The 20,183-nt window shown below is 42.9% G+C and overlaps 1 protein-coding gene and 1 long non-coding RNA gene across 11 annotated transcripts in view; one reads left to right on the plus strand and one right to left on the minus strand.

Annotated features, from left to right (window-relative positions):
• The window catches only part of UBAP2 (ubiquitin associated protein 2), a 136,228-nt gene extending 118,702 nt beyond the window's left edge, over nucleotides 1–17,526 (minus strand). For 4 of the 10 annotated variants that reach the window (XM_064641369.1, XM_064641365.1, XM_064641364.1 and 1 more), the window contains exon 1: nucleotides 16,826–17,037. The gene's annotated coding sequence lies outside the window, so the exon portion shown is untranslated. Of the gene's footprint in view, nucleotides 1–16,825; nucleotides 17,039–17,192; nucleotides 17,313–17,415 lie in introns of those variants that run through there. The other 6 variants (XM_064641362.1, XM_064641370.1, XM_064641367.1 and 3 more) reach the window with 6 other exon arrangements.
• LOC135406869 (uncharacterized) lies at nucleotides 17,451–18,339 on the plus strand. Its single transcript, XR_010426538.1, has 2 exons — nucleotides 17,451–17,577; nucleotides 18,129–18,339. It is a non-coding gene; the product is annotated as an uncharacterized LOC135406869 (long non-coding RNA).
• The last annotated feature ends 1,844 nt before the right edge of the window (nucleotides 18,340–20,183 follow it).

Here is a 20,183-nt window from a genome sequence, read left to right on the forward strand (position 1 = left end):
ACTGCACGTAAACTGTGAGCTCAGATTTGACTGCTATGGCTGGAGCATTATAGGAGCATGAGGGGAAAAATTATGCCTGCAAAGCACCAGTGCAATGCATTTCCCTCAAGTGCTGTTGTCCAAAGCATCTCCCCGTCTTTATTGCTGCTTGAAATGGGAAGAGTGTGCAAGAGTCAGATGTTCCTCAGGAGCAGAGCTGAGGACTCAGCGTGTGTACTGTCCCAAGCAACTACACCAAACCTGAGCTCATGGAGCCTGGGAGTATTCACGTGTCATCTTACGTTTTTTTGTGGTAAATAGGAAAAAAACTGACCTTCATCACTGGCAGAACATCACAGGACAGAAAAACTGTACTATCTGTATGCTCTCATGTTCTACCAAGGAAAGAGTACTGCTGGGAGTGGCCAGAGTACCAGCACAAACACATAAATTAATACATAAACTTCCAGTTGTGTTAGAAAACTGTAGCAAATAACCAAGTGAATATTCTTACCCATCTTTCTTAAAGCCCTCTGAGTTGTTAATTGAAATCATTATCCTGCCAAGACAATCTTTAATTAGCTAAGAACACAACCTGATCAGCAGAAATCAACAATTCCTCTTCAACACCAGAAAAAAAAAGAAATAAAAAAGTTTATTTTAAGGATTAATCTAAGCATATGCTATAAAAAGGAAGACAAATATATAAATAGGTCTTACAAATAAAAGAAAAGACAGCATTTGGAAGAAATTTAGGAAGAGAAAGAAGTGCTTATCCTCATAAGACTGGAGTTAGGCAAAGGCTGGTCACACATTCAGAGCCCAAGAGCATAATATGGACAAGGGACTGAAACAGTCGGTTCAATCCACTAGAGTAGAGCATGTTTCAGTCATGAAAGTAAAGTAATATAATTAACATTATTTAAAAAAAAATTATCTAATCTCACAATATCCATCTTTACTATTATCTCAGTCTCTGCCTAACAGACACATTTCACATTTTAGTATACACTAGTGATTCTCTAGCTTTAATCAAAATCTGCCAGTTACACTCAATAAACATTCTACAGACTTGTTCTAATCATTTCTTTATAAATATTCAAACCTCAGAGGCAACAGGTGCCTTTATTCATACACAAATTTCTGAAGGAAGAAATTCAAATTTCACTGGTATTAAAAAAAAAAAGGCAATCACATCAAAATTGGAGAAGCCTTACCAACTTCCACCTACTTTCACACAACAAGGCAATCTTCAGACCGCTAAAAACCTGGTTAGCAAAACTCACCCAGCTCTGCTCTGTCGAAAGACTCCTGAGTGACTGAACAATCAGAAGGCAGTGAATGTCCTAGAGCATTCGGAGGACTTGACCTCATGTTTCAGACATCAATATCTACAAAGAATAAGGTCCTGTTCCCTGTACTGATCATAAACCCGACTGCAAGGACCTGAAAAATGCACTACTCACCCGCAGTTACCACTAACTGTAGTGAAACTCTAAGTAACAAAGACACAGATAAACTGCATATTGTTTTCCAAGCACCACACTCAGGACCTATCAGAACTAAAAAACACAGACCAGACAATAGTTGTTGCCATGAACTAGACTAAACAAAACAAAACCACATACAAACAAATAAAAACATAAAAAACCCACGAACACACAAAAAACATTCCAAAAAAACCAAACCAAACCAAAAAAAAAAGATTAAAAAAAAAAGACAAGAAAAAAAAGGCTGCACTGGTCCACATAAAAATATAATACAGAGAAAACAGGAATTCTCTTCGACAGGTAGGCAGTGAGTTCACTTTTGAAGTATGAGAAATATTTCTGCTGAGAAATATTTCAAGGAAAGCTTTGGCCTGTCCAAATATGCTAAGATCTGAAGGGATAAATACATATTTCTGTAATCCTTGACAGAAGACTCCCATTTCTTGCCCTCTGTCATGGAAAAGGCTTTTCTTATGTGAACCCTCTGTAAAAGCCACCACAGTAGAAGAGATAACACATCCTCATCATCGACCACTCAGCATGCTGAACTGAACTGTCAACTCAATCGGTATCTCAGGTCAGGGAGCACACAGAGACCATAAGTAGCTCAGAGGTAACACTTGGACACCCACACACAAACTGCTTCCTCTTTTGACAGGTGGAATGGAGCCCAAGGAGATAAAAGAAAATACTCTCCAGGTCGATACACAGTATACTTGCTTTATCCTCTACTGCTACAGTCCGAGCTGAAGAACCATCAGTATTGCAAATCTCTTCATATCTGTTTCTCTGGGTTTAGAACAAACAACAAAGAAACCTAGAAAAGGTAAGGCCCTTGGTGTTTTTCCTCCTAAAGTTTCCTGAGTAGCATCCAGTGAAAGGGCACTACAGCATCTACAACTTCCAACAATACTGGCAGAACTACAGCCTGGTCCTCCCCTGCAATAGACACTGCAACTGAATTATACACTGTATATTCTAAGAGGCTTGGAAAAAACATCAACTAGTACTTAGAAGAGGAAAGGTTTCTTGCAGATGAGGAAAACTGAACTAGCAGGCTTTTCAGGGTTGAAAATCATTATCCTCTGCAGCCAGAACTAACACAGCCTTCCTGAAGTCTCACACACAAGTGCAGGACAGATGAGCACAATTTAGGACAAAAAAAACACAACCAGAGTTTCAGTTCCCGTTTGGGACCTGGTTATATATCCATTCAAAATTCAGTCCATAATTTGAGCAAAACTCAAACATTACTCCATTAAAATCAAGTATCAGCTCATATCTAATACCACACAACTGCGAGCCACCACCCCAAATGGCACTCCTGCTCCCCTACTCCTTAACCACGAAATATTGCTACTTTCCTTCCTTCAGACTTATGATCCTGCAGCTGCAGAGGGAAGTCAGTTCAGTGGGTTCACCCAGGAGCAAACTTACCCCTCTAAAACAAAACAGTGAGTCAGTTGAACAAGCTTACCCAGTGGAAAACTATGTGGGGCTATACAACTGCTGAATCTGACACGAGGGACAGGGATGAAGTTCATGAGGAAAGGGGGAACTTGCTTTTCAGCAGCCATGTACCATAGGCAAAATGAGGGCTGTAGTATTTTGTTTTCCTGGGATCCAGTATAGCACAACTTGATCCTGGTCAAGCCCACCATACACACAGCCAAAAAAAAAAATCCTTTTAAGGATTATTGAAAACTTACAGGGAGAGGCTCTGAAAACACAGTGACCTTGAATATATCACTATCTTACAGAAAAAACAGAGACTTGTATCACTTCTACTGAGGAACAATCCATGCTCAGCCTCTTTGATACCTGTTAGCAACCAGTAACTTCCACTGAAGAAAACAGATGAAATGTGGAAATGCTTCTATCCAAAGAAGAGAAGGGTATAATCAACATTAGTACAGTCTCACTGACACAACTTATGTTACCCTATAACAGTCTTTTCCCACAGCCACAGAAGTAAATGCCTACATTAAGCTTCAGGCATTAAAACAGAGACTCAAACTACCCCAAAGTAACTTAAGTCACCCAAAACAATCTTTAATGATTTTGTACACACAGCTAAATATTCAATGCTTTAGCCAGTCATCTATGAATACCACTTTTGCAGGAATAACACAATTAAACGTCCATACTTTCCCCACCTCGGCTTGTTCACTCTGCCAGCTCATTAAAACTCACAGCAGCCCCTCTGAGAGGGAAAGGAGGAAATCCAGACCAACTCCTTCAGAAAGACAGGGCTGGGTGACTTGGAAGTTCTTCAAATGGCTCCCTCCACCCAAAGAATCACCAGGCAAAGCCTCTGCAGATTCTAATAATTCGCACAACTTTCCAGCCTATTCCAAGGTTAACTCAGGGGTCAGCAAGAAGTCTGGGTGAGCTCAGGGCACACACATATATATGAAGGAGAGGAAACAGCTGCAGAGTACAAACCAAACAAGTTATAGACATTCTCTTCAAAGAATACATGGACGGACCTATGTTCTCAGGTCACACTCTGGTTAAGCTATCAATACTACAAGGAAAACAAATATTTAAGTGGCCAAAGCATCTCAGATAAGGCTGAAGTACACCACTAAAGCTGCACAGGACTGACGACCTTCCTGTACTAACTGTGACTGACTTTTCTCAAAACCACTATTCCTCACTTCTCTAGTGACAATGTCAGCAGGACACTTGCTGCAGAACAGTTAAAGGTTGGGCTATGACAGTACACACAACGGGAGCTGCCACCAAACATCAAGGACACTTCAGGCTTCCAGTTTGTCAAGAGTACGATTTGTAAGAACAGTTTAAAAGAAAAAAGGTTCAGTGGATCATCCCCCATCCATCACTACCACTACAATCAACAACTAGCTGTACCCACAAGATGAATAATGCCTGCCACAGACAAAGAGAGAAAAAAAAAAGAAGGCTGTTAAATAACAAATGAAAACCTTTACAAAAATTTATTGGGAAGGCTGATCCAGATTAGACTGGTATCAGAACAAAACAAAACAAAAAACAAATGAACAAAAAGAGGAGGGAAAAACAAGTAATGGGAACTGTCAGCTTCAGTTATTAAGCTGCAGAAATGCATAATTCAGCTACTTGCTCTGGTACAGTAGCCCCTAAAATGAATTGCTTTTTCCACAGAAAAGCAAACCAGGTAAGAAGATTCAAGCTGAAACCCAGGTACTCCAAACGATACCAAGGAACAGGTAACACCAGTCACGACAATCCCCCCCCGGGGGGAATTCTCTTTAAGTGGGTGCTCCAAACGAGGTGGCACACAGGAAGCAGCACCGCACACTCCACATCTCCCTGACAGATCACGAACACACTCGGTGCTTGCGCTCTCCCTGCCCCCTCCGATGTCACCAAACCACGCTCTCCTGGAACAGCTTCCAAAGGAATTCTTTGAATAGAAACAGATACAAGCGAGAGGACTAAAAATAGCCCAGCAAGAGCAGAGACATTTGTTACATTCTCACACTCGCGGAAACACACTCGACTGCATTAAAAAAAAAAAAAAAAAAAGAAAAGGCACGTAGTTAATTCACACTAGAATTGATATCGAGGGACAAAGTAGAAAGTGCCACCACAGAAAAGTTTTGGAGGGGAGGATTAATTTAGACTCGTCACAGGTCACATTACAACACTCACAACAAAAAGCAATGGTGAAATTACAAGCTGCAGTGATTTTATATAATTTATATAAAATCAATGATTTTATATACATGCAGGAAATACACTGTGTAATCAGTCAGTAAACCTGTATCTATAAAATGTGCTAAAAACGTCATGATATCAGATTTTTTGTTTTAACTTCAGAGTTTTGGTAGCAACACCAAAGAGCTCAGTATCATTCCCACACATGAACAGAGCCCAACTCCTTGAACTAGACACCAAAGGAAGACCACCAGTACAGATCACTCCCTGTGACATGCTCACATTCAGAAGACCAAAGAAGTATTGCCAAAAGAGACCAGGAGTCTTACTGAAAAAAAAAAAATCTTTTAAATAAAGCAAGATATTCTGGAACATCTTTCTATATTTATCCCTCAGATGATGATATTTCTCAAGATTCATCTTAAGCAGGAGGACTATCCACCAAAGTAAAAAAGCAACTTTTTTTGCAGTGACATAAAATTCTGAACATAAAAGTTCCAAAAGGAGGAAAAGAAATAGTCTGTAAGGCAGTATTAACCACTTTCTTTCTTAACAATCTTTACTGTACATAACCTCTAAATGAAAACTACAGGCCATTTGGTTTAGTCTTCCAAAGTGAAACACTGTGAGAAGTGAAATCCTTTTACCAATGCACTGCCAGGTGCTCAGAGACAACCAACCACAGAAACAGCACCAAGAACTGAAAGCCATCAAAGAGCATTTTCACTTCTCTGTCACCTCTGGATTGCTCCTTCTATGGCCACAACCGTTATTACATTTTTGTCTACCTTCAAACAAGGCAGGTTTGACAAGTTTCCTTTGATACTACTCCTCATCTTGATTTGCTTCAGTCAGAAAACGTGGCTTTACCTCAAGCTTTTCCACATGATTTTGAGCATTATTTTCCTCACAATCACAGTTTCTCACCTTGTGTCACATGTAAATTCACTTACACTTGTTCCATCATTCTAGAATTTACAGGAGGTCAGGTCTATCCAAAGAGATGGAGGATTAACTATCTTTACAACCTCAAATGTACAATGTGGTAGAAAGAAGCAGGCAAATAAAGATCCCTTTACACAGAATTCAAATCTAAAAGCAGGAATAAAGTCATCCAGGCTGTTCTTATCTTTAATACTACATCAAAATTAAATTCATCACTCACTTCTTAGTTTCTTAACCTTTCTATAGAAGACACCAAAGAGATAAGCTGCCCAATGGGACATAAATTGCCCAGTTTTATTGCATTTAATTCACTATTCATTTTCTCTCCAACCTAAGTAGGGGGGAACTTCCCATAGGCTCCTTCTAAGACCCACAGTTACTGTTCCAGCCCTGTCTTTACCTTTTCTGCAAGTCTGGACTGACTTAAACATTGTTTGGCTTCCATGCATTTTCGTTCTCCCCCACCATTTCTTTCCAAGCCAGACTAGCTCATAATAAAATTTACAAAAATGCAAGAGTAATTTTTTTTTTAAATTGCAAAATCTTAATGAGCATATAAAGTTTTTCTTCAAAACTTCCTTCCTATTAATAGGCCATTAAGAAATTCCTTTTCACAGAAACGTACTTCCCGTCTTTTCATAAAGTTAAGGTTCCCCTTTAACATATTTTTGTACTCTGCTGAATTACTTTAGTACAGCACAGCAATGAATCACATCCCCTCATTCCACACAGGTATGCAGGTTTATATACTGTGGAAGGCAATATTAAAATGCCTAAGTAGAAAATCTGTTTTTTAAAACATCCCAAAAAGATAGTAGTCAACTGTGTATTTTACCACCAGTCTAAAAGAACAAGCACTCTGCTGCAAGATGAAGTTATCACTTTTGAAAGAAAATGGGACTTATATTCTTCACATCTTAGTTTCTGAAACAGCTGTGCACCTCACCCTCGGTACACATGTGAATTCTTAGACTGCACCTAGAACACACATATTGCTAACTGCAGTGTTCAACTCTAGCTACAGCATTAAAATATCACAGGTATCAGCTTTAGAGATCACACTGCACCTATAAAAACTTCACTAAACAAATGGTTTGGCAGCAACAGTCTTGAAAACCACTTCAGCACAAGATGCACTGTAAACATCAATTTTCTCCAAAACAACCAGAAAGCTACATGTACACAGAAACAACCAAAGGATAAGCAAGGGATAACCAAGATGAAATATTTCCAGTTCTAAAAACTGCTCTACAAACTTAAGTAACAGCTTTTTAAACACTGCAATAATTTTCAGCCATTTACTGAGCCATTTACATTATTTCAGAGTGTTGCTTAAAAATTCTAGCAGAGCAGGGGACTACTAAGCATACTTGCTGCAAAGGGCAAGATGACACTGTAAATAAATTCAGAAACCAATGGTAGGCAAGTTTAATATGCACGACAGTATGATGCCTTAAATGTGTTCTTAATTTAACACAAGACTGTTTTTCAAGCTCAGTGAGTACACTGCCCAAAACATGGTTTCTGGAAAACTAGTAAGAATCTGATTCACTAGAATAAAGTGAAAATAAAAATTGTACAAAGAAGAATGCAACATGCCTCCTCTGATCAGAGGAAAAGGTCCAAGACACAGCATTCACCCTAAGCTGCAATCAGCAGAACGTAACCACCTAAGAAGTTGTTCATTGTTGCTCTCATCTTTAGCATACTGAAATTCGCAGTTCTGCAGGGGTTTTTCGTGCGGTTTTTTGAAAGCATACAAGCCTCATCTAAGTGGTACTGTCCTTCTGGTTCCTCCATTTTCTGATGTCTAAAATTAGAAAAACGGTACTTGCCAACCTTGTTGTTATGCTCCAAAATTGTAAGGAAGAAGGTGTTAGCATGACCTTAGTTTTGATATCCAAAAGAACCCCGCCATGAAGTCTGAGTTTTAGGGATCTGTTGGAAGATACTGTGACCCCACAGCTACATCACAGGAATTTCTTTGCAGGATCAAATGCAAAAGACTGATAGAAAGGGATAAAACAGCTCTCAATACACTGCTTTTAAACATTGCTGAGTATACATACAACTGCTGAGAACAGCAACTTCAAGGAGTAGAATTTTTACTTCCACTTATTCATGAAAGTCCATTTGAAGAGTCACAAATACATCCAAGAAAAACATTTTGTGCTCTTTTCAGATATTTTTTTTGCCAGGGAAAGAAGAAAGGGAAGGAAAAAGTATGTTTAAATAGATTATCTCATTCCAAAAGCCAGAGACATAACTTCCCTTTAAAACCATTCTAAATTCTCAAATGTTATATACACAATGAATAAAATCCAGAAAATTCCCAAAACACAAAGCACCGAGAGTAAGGCCTTCCATATCAGAGATTATGTTAGACTTCAATGTATATTCTAACACACAAGCACATTTGAGAATAAAAACCTTTGTTTGACTGAATTATCAGTTCCTACCAAATTTAAATGAGGAATAAAACAAAGAGCTCCAGGAAAGCAATGACATAAAGTGAGAAGAAAAACTAGGATCAAACCTGGTGAATCAACAACAACAACAAAAAAAAGTCAACCTTACAAAGTAATGTGAATACTCTAAAGGCTGTAATTTTACTTCAGAGGGAATTAAAATTAAACAAATGTTTATCTGGAACTCACTTGCCAGCAGTTGTTTAACCCTGACAAACCCAAGTTGTTGTTTAACTGTGAGAAGTAACTGCAGTCAAACTAAAATAGTCAGATAACCAACTGCTGTAAAAATCTTGAAAGTCTAAGTTCCAAAAACATATGACAGTGTTTTGGTTAATCCTAAGACTCTTGCAGCTGTGATGTTTTGGATTTAATACAACTGGAAAATATTCACATCACCTTTGTTAAGATGAGCTTTTGGGGAGCTTTTTATTTTAAACTGATCTGAAGCTTAACAAAGATCTTAATTTTATACAGTTTTTTTAAATTAAATGGAAGACATATTTGCTTTTTTCTTTTAAATTATAAATTTGGGTAATTTTAAAAATATATATGACTTCTGAAAAAGAGAGATGGAGAATAGACACTGTAGTCAGTATTTCAACAAGCTTTGACACATCCCTGAAGCTTGACTGCTTGGAAGGTCAATGCACACCAAGTCCTGGAAGAGCTAAGCATAGCACTTCCTCCAGGTTGGTCTTTTAAGGTTTCAGGAAAGCAGAGCCACACACCTCTGTAGCCATAAATATCATAGTAGTATAAAACAGAATAGAGTCATAATACCCAAATATGCATTTAGATAAACCAGCCTAGTGTGAAGCTCTATTTTCAGGCTTTTCCATATTGTCTTCAGATGAATGTTTTTAGGCTTTAACTATAACAAAATCAGTGGTGTTCAGACATACATTTTAGCAAAGTTTAGCACTATGTTTGAGTTATGCTTATGTGAAGTCTACCTGAGGAGCCTGAAGTTGGGATTTTTCAGGAAATACAAGAGAGGGTAAGGTTCTCATTGTACTCAGCAGAAGGACTAAGTGAATCTACCAAGAGAGCTAACTTTCCCCAGAATCACTGGGTGCCAGAAGAGATAGCTTATCCCCTTCAACATTCCTCTTTTAAAAAAAAGAGAAAAAAATTATCTTTAAAAAACTTTGACAGTCTTTCCAGCGTGTCTGTTCACATACAAACTTCTGGGGAACATGGCAAGTTGTCAATGCTGCTCTATGCATACCCATAAGTGTAGAACAAAAACACATCTGTAGGAATACCAGAAGTAAGATGCAAAACAATCTCACAACTTTCCAGTTGGCATTAGCAAAGACCCAGCTGCTACCCACCAACAGAGCAACACCATTTCAAAGGACTGAAACGCAGCCCTGGTGCCCAGTAATCCACCAGGCAGATTTAGCAGCCAAGAGGGATGCTGAGAACAGAGACCCCTCCCTCCTCCCTGGGTTTTTCACCAGAGCTGATCATTCCCAGCCCTATTTCATTACTCACTTTCAGTGCAGCTCATCAAAGCGGGAACTTGGTTTGTTTGTGAAGACACACCTAAGGTTCCCCAGCATTACTGGGGACATGATTCTGCTGCTATCAACCAGACTGAATAACTTGAACAAACAAATCAAAGTAACAAGTATCAAGCTCAGGAATACCAAATTCTTCCCCCCTTTTCCCCCATCCCAAACCTGTCTTTTAATCACCCCCAAACCACATCCTCCTCCTGCTCCTCCACAAGCAACTCACTGTGTCCCTCTCCCTATACATACTGCATTAGAACCTGTCTGTGGGGTCAAGGAAAGTACCATCAAAAGAACATGTTAACAACTGATCCTAACTTTTGTGGAGCAACTGGAAAGGGAGGAAGAGTTATATGTCACCTTTTCAATCAGAGTCTGCCCATAAAGGGAAACTAAAACCATAAAACCAGTTCCTGGCCACCCACCACTCCTAAATAAAGTCCTGGGAAGGAAAACAATGCCAAGTCCAATTGCTAAACTCTTCTGGTTTTTTTCTCCCTTACATTCAGTTCCAGTCTCAAACAGCTACTTGCTTTTTTTGCTGGGTGGAATGGTTTTAGGTACCACAGACTGAATCAAGTGTTCAAAACTTGCTCATTCTGGCCTGTAAGGTAAGATGCCTCACTCAACATGTTTTTGTGCTCAATTTTCACTTAGATACTAAATGGAACTGAAAAGTGATGGTTCTGCAGTTTTTTCACTATGTTTTATTGTATTTTATAATGGGTGGGTCATTTCATAACTAGTGAAACACTCAGAATGTCTTCTGCTGATCATTTATTTTAATGGATTTGTCTACTGAGAACAAATATAAAAGTTACATATTCTTGCTTCACTCTCTCCCATGACTGAGGTTCTCAAAAGCACTCCCCAGCAATCAACAGAATCAGCAAGGGAGTGAAGTCATCCAAATATTTGAGGTAGGTTTCCTAGCAGAAACTACATCTCAGTGATGTTTCATTTCAGATGACTGTTCTAAAAGAGTTGTCCCAGAACTCCTGAGATTCAATAACCTTAACTATGAAAGCAATTTTAACCATCTCACTTTATTTCAACCTTCCTCTGCAGCTGTAGGGGTCTTGGGGTTTTCAGGGAAGGTGTCTGGGTTTGGAAGAATATGAAAAATGGGCTGGTCTGGTTCCCTTCTAATTTACCAGGACTCACGTAATTCTGCAAAGTTTGGGCTTCAGTCTCATTAAAAAGTACTTTTAAAAATTACTTTGATAGACACAACTTTATAAAATGAACTGCTCAATATGCAGAAGTACAGCAAGAACTCAGCCTAACCTCTCCTAAATGATGTATGTACATTAAGCCATCATTTACAATCCAGGCAATTCCTAGATAGAACATACACTGGACTTGGGCAATTCTAGCACTAGCAGACAATCAAGTGTTTCACCTGTTTCCTCCCTCACAGAACAGTTGAATTAGTCTTCAGCTAGAGCTGGGACAGCCAATTATTTCTTATCTGAAAGCACAGAAATTATTTAGATTTGAAATATGCATCTCACTGCATTTTCACAGCACCTTCTCCGAACCCACCCATATCCCAGACCCACCCACTCCTCCACCGATCAAGAGTCACCACCCATACTAAATTCAATGCTTAATCCACCTCCTTCTCAAGGGCCTGTAAGGACATATGGGTTGAGTTTGCCTGAAGGACTACAAATTTTACTATGTCATGTGGTTTAACCCAGAGAAGAAAGCTTGGAGGGATGCGGTGCCTTAACAAGGTATGTAAGTACCTGGAAAGGTGCACAGACAGAGCCAAGCTCCTCCCAGCCATGCCCAGTGACAGGACCAGAGCCAACGGGCACAGACTGAAACACAGGAGGCTCCATGTGAACGTCAGGGAAAGCTTTTGTACTCTGAGGGTGACCAAGCATTGGTACAGCACAGGGTCCTCGGTGAGGGGGTGGAGTGTACAAAAGATGTCCAGACACAGTCCTGGGTAATCCACTGAAGGTGGCCCTGCTTGAGCAAGGGGAGACAAGACCACCTCTAGAAGTCACTGCCATCTCACACAGCCTGTGATTGAGTGAAGTGAAAAGGGAAGCAAGTCCTATATATAACAGAAAAGCTGTTACCAAAAATGCCCCACAAGCTCTAGCAATTCTGCTCTGACAGCAATAAAAGAGAAAACCAATGGAATCTTCAATTAAATCAGGTAGGATAAAAGCCATTGGGACATTAAATCCAGCAACATACACTACTACATCAGCATATAAAATGGCAAACGATGAAAACTGGAGTACAGGTATAAAATTGAAAGTTTTATGTTTCAGTCACAACAGAGAACTATTCAAGGAAGATAATAAGCATCTTTTCCTAAGATGTAAAGAAGAGTTCCTGGGCATTGCTGCTAATCTGGACATCAGGATGCAGGTAAAAGAAATCCAACAGGTTGAGGATGTGCATTAGAAAGCCACAAGGTTTTCTCAAACACTGAGAAGAAACCCCACTTTTGCATATTCATTAAATTGCCTTCACGGAGACACTATTCCAGTCTCTCTCTAAACTGAATTTCAGGCAGTCACCCCTTGGCACTTACCCCATGTTCCAAACATTCAGAAATTCATTCAGTGGCTAATAAAAGAAAGTGAAGCACAAGACCAGGATGTGCAGTACTGCTCTCCGTCATCACATTTAGTCACCCAAAATTAACATCAGTAACTTAGGTCTCTCTTACCTCAGTCTCCAAAACAGATTACAAGTCAGTGATCTCAAGAATGCCTGACTGAAAGCTGAAATAAAAGCACAGCAGACATCTGCCCCTCGGGGTACAACCCACCAAAAGTATGGACCAGAATTCCTTCAATACAAGAAGAAATTGTATAAATCCTATGTACAGCCCAAGAGCACAGCAGGGTTTGGTACCAGGATTCCTTTCAGATTCATGTTACTGAAACTGTGTGTAAGACAACATGCAATTCTAAAAATTGAGGAAGAATGCAGAGAGAAAAAAATAAATCAGCAATAGCTTTGAAATACAGGGAGACATAGGCAATGTGAGATATCAGTATGAGATATCAGTCAAGTGTTTAGCATAAAACAGCCATAATTCAGTTAACATTGAGAATCAAACAGGAAGAAGAAGCAGAAAGTTTTCAGAAGCCATATGCTTCACTCTATGTTACTATATTTCCACCATCCTCAACACACTTGACAAAACAGAGTATAAAAAAATACTGTGTTTTCTTTGCTCAAACGGAACCTCACTATGGTCTGTAAAGCATCATCCTACTTCCAGGAACAGTACTTTTGTCATAAGAAATACAAATGAAATCTATGCCAGACACAATAAAACTGCAGAAAGACTTCCTCTCTCTACAGCTAACCATCAAAAATATTTAGGAACATGATCATAGCTAGTGAATTCAAATTTTACACCTTAAACCACAGGACTGCCTAACAGACTGAGACAGACATTTTTTCCCCCCCATTAAACCAGGTTAAAAAAAGTGCAACCTGATGATTCAGATCTGGAGGCTAAGAAAGTATTTGTCTTTCCTTCATTTAACTTTGGATTAAAATAGTGAGTGACTCTGTAACAAGAATTCCATTGCACATGCATCTTCTGCAGGAATAAAATGTATTTCCTGTATGATAAAGCAGAAAAACAAAACCATAAGGTTCACCATAGAGTACTACTTCGGGCAAACCTTAAGGCTCAAGAGAGATCAAAGCTCGCTCAACATGGGAAACATTTCATTGTTTTTAACGCAAAATGCTACACTCAGCCAGGCTAAGGACTCTTCCAAGCTCATCTGTTGGAAGTTGGGAAGGGAGAGGAAAAAAGCTTTATCAGTTTATCTTCAAAAAGAAGCCACAATATCATGCAGGTTTCACAAAGACAGCTGGACAAAAAAGGAAAAAAGAGAATTTCAAGAGAATTGAGAATAGAAACAACTCCATCCGAGGGAGCTGCACAAAGTTGTTCACATAACCTATTTTACAAGTTTTACTTGTACAATGTAAGGAGAACATAAGTAAAACAAGCTCAGCAAAATATTTATGATGTTGTAAAAGTAAGCTGAGCAAGCCATGAGATCTTAGGCATCAGATTGTACCACCTCTGAACTGTCTTCAGTCCCTGTTTACCCTTTGCAGCACTGAAAAGTAATGGGGAGAGGAGGGCTGAGGGTGCCACACCTGTGGAAGGAACAGCCTTGCAGGAGCCCCAGGCAGAAGGGGAGTTCCAAAAGACTCGCAGTTCAGATGGCCAAAATCAAAGAGCATGGACTTTCATGTCAGAGCAAAACAGACAAACCCTTTGTACAGTTCTTGTAAAATATGAACCCGAAGTAATTGCAAAGCAGGCACCTCACAACCTTTCATCCCAGCTCTCACTTTAATGAACGTAACTTGTTTAGGGAAGTTATATGAAAAACAGTACAAGTCCAAACTAGGTCTTCTCTGAAAACCAAAAAGGATCCAGTGGGCTACAAGAAAACACATTGTATCAGAAAAAAAACCAAATTCACCCAAATTTCCAGCAGAATAACAACATTGCAATGAGTATCACTTGTATTTCCTCTAGCACCTTCCATTCAATAGTTTTGAAGTCTACAAATACAACACAGAGTTTCTTTAGTCTGTCATCTTACAAAGGGGACAAGTCCCTTGGCTTCTCTTTTAGCAAGGTCACACAAGGCTCCAAGCACTGAACACGGGTCTTCAGAGTCCTGGTCATGTGCTTCAACCAAAAAAGTGACAAAGATAAATAAAAAGATTCATAAAAGATCTAAAGTCTTATTCCTGGTCTTTCATGAAGTACCTGCTCCAAGTGCTGGTACTAAACACGACTGAAACTGCAAGCAAACATCACTGCTAACAGTAGTACTACCAATGCTAATTATTAATAGAGCATTAACAGTACAGGGCACACACATTGCGCAAGCACAGTTAATCAGCACTGCTAGGAGCAGCATCACTAGGGGGACACCAGCAACAAACATAAAATACACCAAAAAATGGCATTCTGTGAGGAAAACATCACCTATAACTACAGTCCATGGAAGAAATACCGAACAACAACAATCTGCTTCTGGGTTTTGAAACAGTAGTTTAAAAAATTGGAAGAACAAACCAAAAAAATTTTAAAAAATAGCAGCTTCGGTTACAGATGAGATTCTTTTGTTCGGTTTCCCACTGGCTTCCTTAGATTTTAGTGGTGAGCCTGTAGCTCCCAAGTCCCCTTGAATGATCAAACCCTTCTGCAAGTCATGGCACCAGGAGCTTTACAGAGGACTGGCCAAAACAAATGTAACAGTCTAAACTTCAGAATTTTCATGCCTTTTTTATTATAAACAGTTTTCAAAATCAACACATGGCTAAAATTGCAACCAGGGCAAAGCAGAACAGAGCCTGTCCAATTCCCACTCTTCCCTACGTCCTCGGAGGTACCGAGATTGTTGAGGTTATAAATACACAAGCCAGCTCACTTTCCAGACTCTACATCAAAATTGGTTTACACCAGTTAATCCAGTTTCTCCATGTAACCCTCCAGGAGTACCCATCATTAATCCTGCAAAGTGATTTAGCCCTGCTTGCTTTCAAGTTACCTAGTGTAAGGTTAAAAATAAATTCTTTAAACAAGTTAGGTCAAACCACCACAGAGAGACTGGGCTCAGGCATAAATACTGAGTCAGCCAGGTAAGAATCCAAACCCAGATTCCATTAGAGAATGTGATAAAACCAAGGGAATTGCTAAAAGGGCCTGGTAAATATTAAAAAAGCAGAACCGGGAGGCTGAGTCGCTGCTGTTTTTTGTGAAGGGCTCTGTTTCAACGGCAAGCACTGCTCCCCCTCCTTTTCCTTCCCTCACATCCAGCTCCAATTTCTCCACTTGGAAAAAAACAGCTGCTCTCAGGCCAGGACGGCCCCTCCATTCCCTTTCCACAGCTTCCCCTCACACAGCTCCACAGCAAACCCCAAGTTTCTGCTCCACATGACATCACGTACCCCTGAACACAACCAGGAGGGCTCTGCAAATCCACACTCCTGGTATTAACAAATCTACAGGAGAGAAGCTTCAAACCAGTCCACCCTGAGCAGCTCCCGGGTGGCACCCAACAGCACTGCAGACATTCCAGCACATGCTTTTGAACCTATTCCACATACAGAGTTCAGATCCTTGCCACCAGCCTCAGATGTGCAGCAGGTCCTTCCCACACCCAGCTTCTTGCAGAGGAGTATCTACCAGCTCACTTCCCTGATGCAATTTTCTCCAGCAAAAAGAAAAAACACAGATTTTTTTTGTTGTTGTTTTTAAAGGCAACATGAGCCAGACCAACAGTAAAGCCCTGCCTTGACACCCAATTCAGAGCAACCAGACACAACCGACGGCGAGAAAAGACCAGGTGGAGCAGGTTAACAGAGAGAATGGTTCATTCATTGCCATGTCCTCAAGTAACCCACTGTGTGAGCCGAGGTGTCATTGTCTGTAGCTGTGAGCCCCCACCACCAGCGAGGGAGCAGCCGGGAAGGGGATGGGCAACAACATGGAAGTAAAGCCCTGCGCAAGACACAGATCGATACCTGTTCACCCAGCTGTTCCCTTCCCGAGCTGCCGCCTCCCCTCTGCCCCGACTCCCTCCGCCAGCCCCACTGGACCTCCGCTGCACCCCCTTCCCTCACACCCCCAGAGTCACAGGGACCAACCCGCCAGGAGGAACCCCGGGAGTGAGGGATGAGACGGGAGCCCTCCTGCCCGGCTGCGGGCGCAGGGCTCTCCCGCGGGTGCCGAACCCACCTCTGAGGGGGCCGGGCGGGCTCCCCGTGCCCGGCGGGGTGGGCGCTGCCCGCGCCCGCGGCCCTGCCGAGCGGGCTGAGGGGGGGCAGCGATCTAGGCCAGGGCGAAGCTTCCCTGGGGCGGCTGCCACGGAAAGTAGGGCAGAGCCGCGTCCCCCCGCAACCCGCCGGCGGGCGCACCGGGGCGGGGCGGCCCGGGCGGACACCGACCGACCCACGGACCGAGGGACGGACCGAGGGACGGAGCGGGGCAGCGGCGGGCAGACAAAGCGGGGCCGGGCCGCGGGGGCGCCTCTGGCGGGGGAGCGGGGGCCGTTGGCGGGGGGGGCGGTGTGAGGGGCGCCTCGCGCCCCCCGCGCGCGCGGTACCTGCCCCGGTGCGGTCACAAAGCGGCGGCGGCGCCCGCGACCGTCACGTGACCTCCCCCTTCCTCCTCCTCCTCCTCCTCCACGCGCGCGCGGGGTTGCTCCTGCCCTCCTGCCCCCCCGCACGTGACGTGACGCGACATGACGCGCTCGCGCGGAGCCCCCCGAGTGTCGCGCTCCCCCCGCCCCGCCCCCCCCCCCGGGGCCGCGCGCGCCCCTCACGCACCGCCAGCTCGCGACCATCCACCAGCCCCGCTTCCGCCTCTGCCCCCCCCCCGCGCCCTCCTGGCGACCACGTGAGCACCGCGCGCGGGGGAAGGCCCGCCCCTTCCTTTCGCCCTTCACGTGATCGAGGCTCCGCCTCCCGCCCGGCGCGCGCTCGGCGGCGGTGAAAAGGGGCGGGGCGTGGGAGGGCCCCGCCCAGGGGCGGGATGAAGGACGCCGGGGGCTCCTCCGTGAGGGGCCGCGTGAGGGACCCCCGGGAGGCACCGCCCGTGAGGGGCCGTCTGATGGGCTCTCCTCTGAGGGACCCCTCCCCATGAGGGACTGGCGTCTGAGGAACCCCCACTGGGGCCCTCCAAGAGAGACCGTCTGAGGGACCCACGGGGGGACCGTGTGAGGGATCCCCGTCTGAGGGACACCTCGTGGGACCCTCTGACAGGGACGGTGTCAGATACGCCCTGAGGGACCCCGAGAGGGAGAACGATGTGAGGGATCCCTTGAGGGATTCCCCGAGAAAACCCCTCGGGGACCTCTGAGGGACCCCCCCCCCCAGTACCCCCATGAAGGACCGTGTGAGAAACCCTCCTGAGTGACCCTGTGAAGGAGCCTGCAGGGGTAACCCGTGAGGGACCCCTGTGCATTGGGAACGAGCGTTCTGGAACCAATTCTGCACTTGAGTTAATGTAAATTAATGTAAGCATCTCGCTGTCTTGCCAGGCTGGGCACAGGTAGGCACGCTGTGGACATGGAGAAATCCAGGACAAAGGATAGCTGCACCACGGGAGAAGGTCAAGAAGCGTATGGTGCGGACTAATGAAGAACGTTGAGGGGGTAAACTGAACAATGATGGATGGCAAAAATGGATAGTCAATAAAGTTTGACTCCCTCAGTCAGGAGAAAATAAAAGTAAAAAGCTTTTTCCCTTTAAGTTTTTTCCTGCTGTGTATTTTTTCCACTGTTTACGGCACCTTTGGTTGCCCAAAACGCAGCGGTCATACCCTTAAAGCATCCCTTCTTTGCAAGGCCTGGCAAGACCTTTGCAAGGCTTTAACAGCCAGCCTCACTCATCCTCTGTGGGAGTTGGTCCCTGCTTGGTGCTGAGCAGGCAGGGCTGGTGAAGGTGATGTTCAGCCTCTGGTGCCTCCAGTGATGATGTCCCATGGTCCTTGACCTTTGCTATGGTCTGATTTCCTTTACTGCTGTTTGCTCATCCTCTATCCCTTGACCCTGTACTCGCCATGTAAGTAGAGAAGGCATGAAATCTGATTTTACCCTAAACAATATCTGAAAATTAATCACTGTATTTCATGCTGCTTCTTTCTCTGCTTAGAGCAAATAGATTTAACCAGACTGCATCCTTGATACTTATTGCATAGATGGGCAGAAGCTAAACAGATCCTACTGCTGAGAAGCTGCAAGACCTCCCTATTTCCATCTTTTCTCAGTAAGATAGAGGGTTCTTTGAGCTAAATTGAAATTCAGACCAAACAGAACACAGGTACTGTTGATTTTCTTCATGCAGCTGTTGATATTTTGTTTTATTACTGTTGGGGGGGGACAATTACAGCTTTAATTACAGCTGTAAACAAAGTTTCACAAGCTTTGTGACAAACATGTCTGCAGATCCATAATCTGTGTGGATTTAATCAGTATTATTAGCATTCTTTTATCATGACTTGGCAATCCTTTGATAATCAAGATGGATATTTGATGTGCAGCGTAAAACAACAAAGGCTGAGAGCTCTTGGGATGCTGTAGTCAGATGGCGTGGTGCCAGCTGGAACATGTCTCAAAAAATCACACAGAATCCAGCCCAAGAGCATTTGGAATAGGAAAAAAATGAAACGGGGATGTCAGAATCAAAGCATTGTAGATTCTCTCTGCTGTACATGGAGTAAATATAAATGAGAAAATGGCATACTGCACTACCAAAGCTTCCAGAAGAGAGCCAAAGGAATAAACTGATGGAAGCTCAAGACCTTCACTCCAAGTATTCATCAGGAGGAATTTCTTCACTGAAAGGGTGGTGAGGCATTGGAAGGGGCTGCCCAGAGAGGTGGAGGAATCAGCGTCCCTGAAGTGTTCAGGGAATGACTGGATGTGGCACTCGGTGCCTCTGTTCTACTTAACAAGGTAGTGTTTGATCACAGGTTTGATTCGATATTGGAGGGTTTTCCAAACTACATAAATCTGTGATTCAGCACATTGAGCTTGGAGAGGAGACCCTGCACCAAACACAGCAAAGGTTTGACCAGTTCTGGCAGGCAAATTCTACCTACTGCCTGCGTCAGGATTCTAATCTGCTGTTACAAGGATTTGCAACCTCTTCAGTTTTCCAGATGCTAACGAACAGCCTGGTGCAGGTGCAAATCCCAACAGGCTGCCTAAGCTTAGTGCAGGATTGCTTTTCTGAGTCCCCTACTACAGATTTCTGAAATGGGCTGCAGGCCATGTACCACAGGCTGGAAACCACCGTTGTGGTGCTTTGGCGTATTCTCCTTGCCAGTCACATTCTTGAGTGGGGGAAACTGCTCATGTTAAGAATATCTCCTTGTTCCTGGTTCAGGAGTCTGCTCTACTTCTGTTACAGTCGGAAAGGAAAACCGTCTCTTCTTCAAAGGCTCGGGCTTCAGTCTGTCTTCCCTTTTGCTAATGCTCTTGTCTACTTTCCACACTACCAACCCTTCCCCCTCAGGCTCGTTGGACAATTAGTCTGACTGAGCTGAAGTGCAGAGCAATCTTTTGCTGCTTATTCTGAAGTTTTTATTTGCT

Source organism: Pseudopipra pipra, chromosome Z, assembly GCF_036250125.1.
Source record: "Pseudopipra pipra isolate bDixPip1 chromosome Z, bDixPip1.hap1, whole genome shotgun sequence".
Lineage (NCBI taxonomy): Eukaryota > Metazoa > Chordata > Aves > Passeriformes > Pipridae > Pseudopipra > Pseudopipra pipra.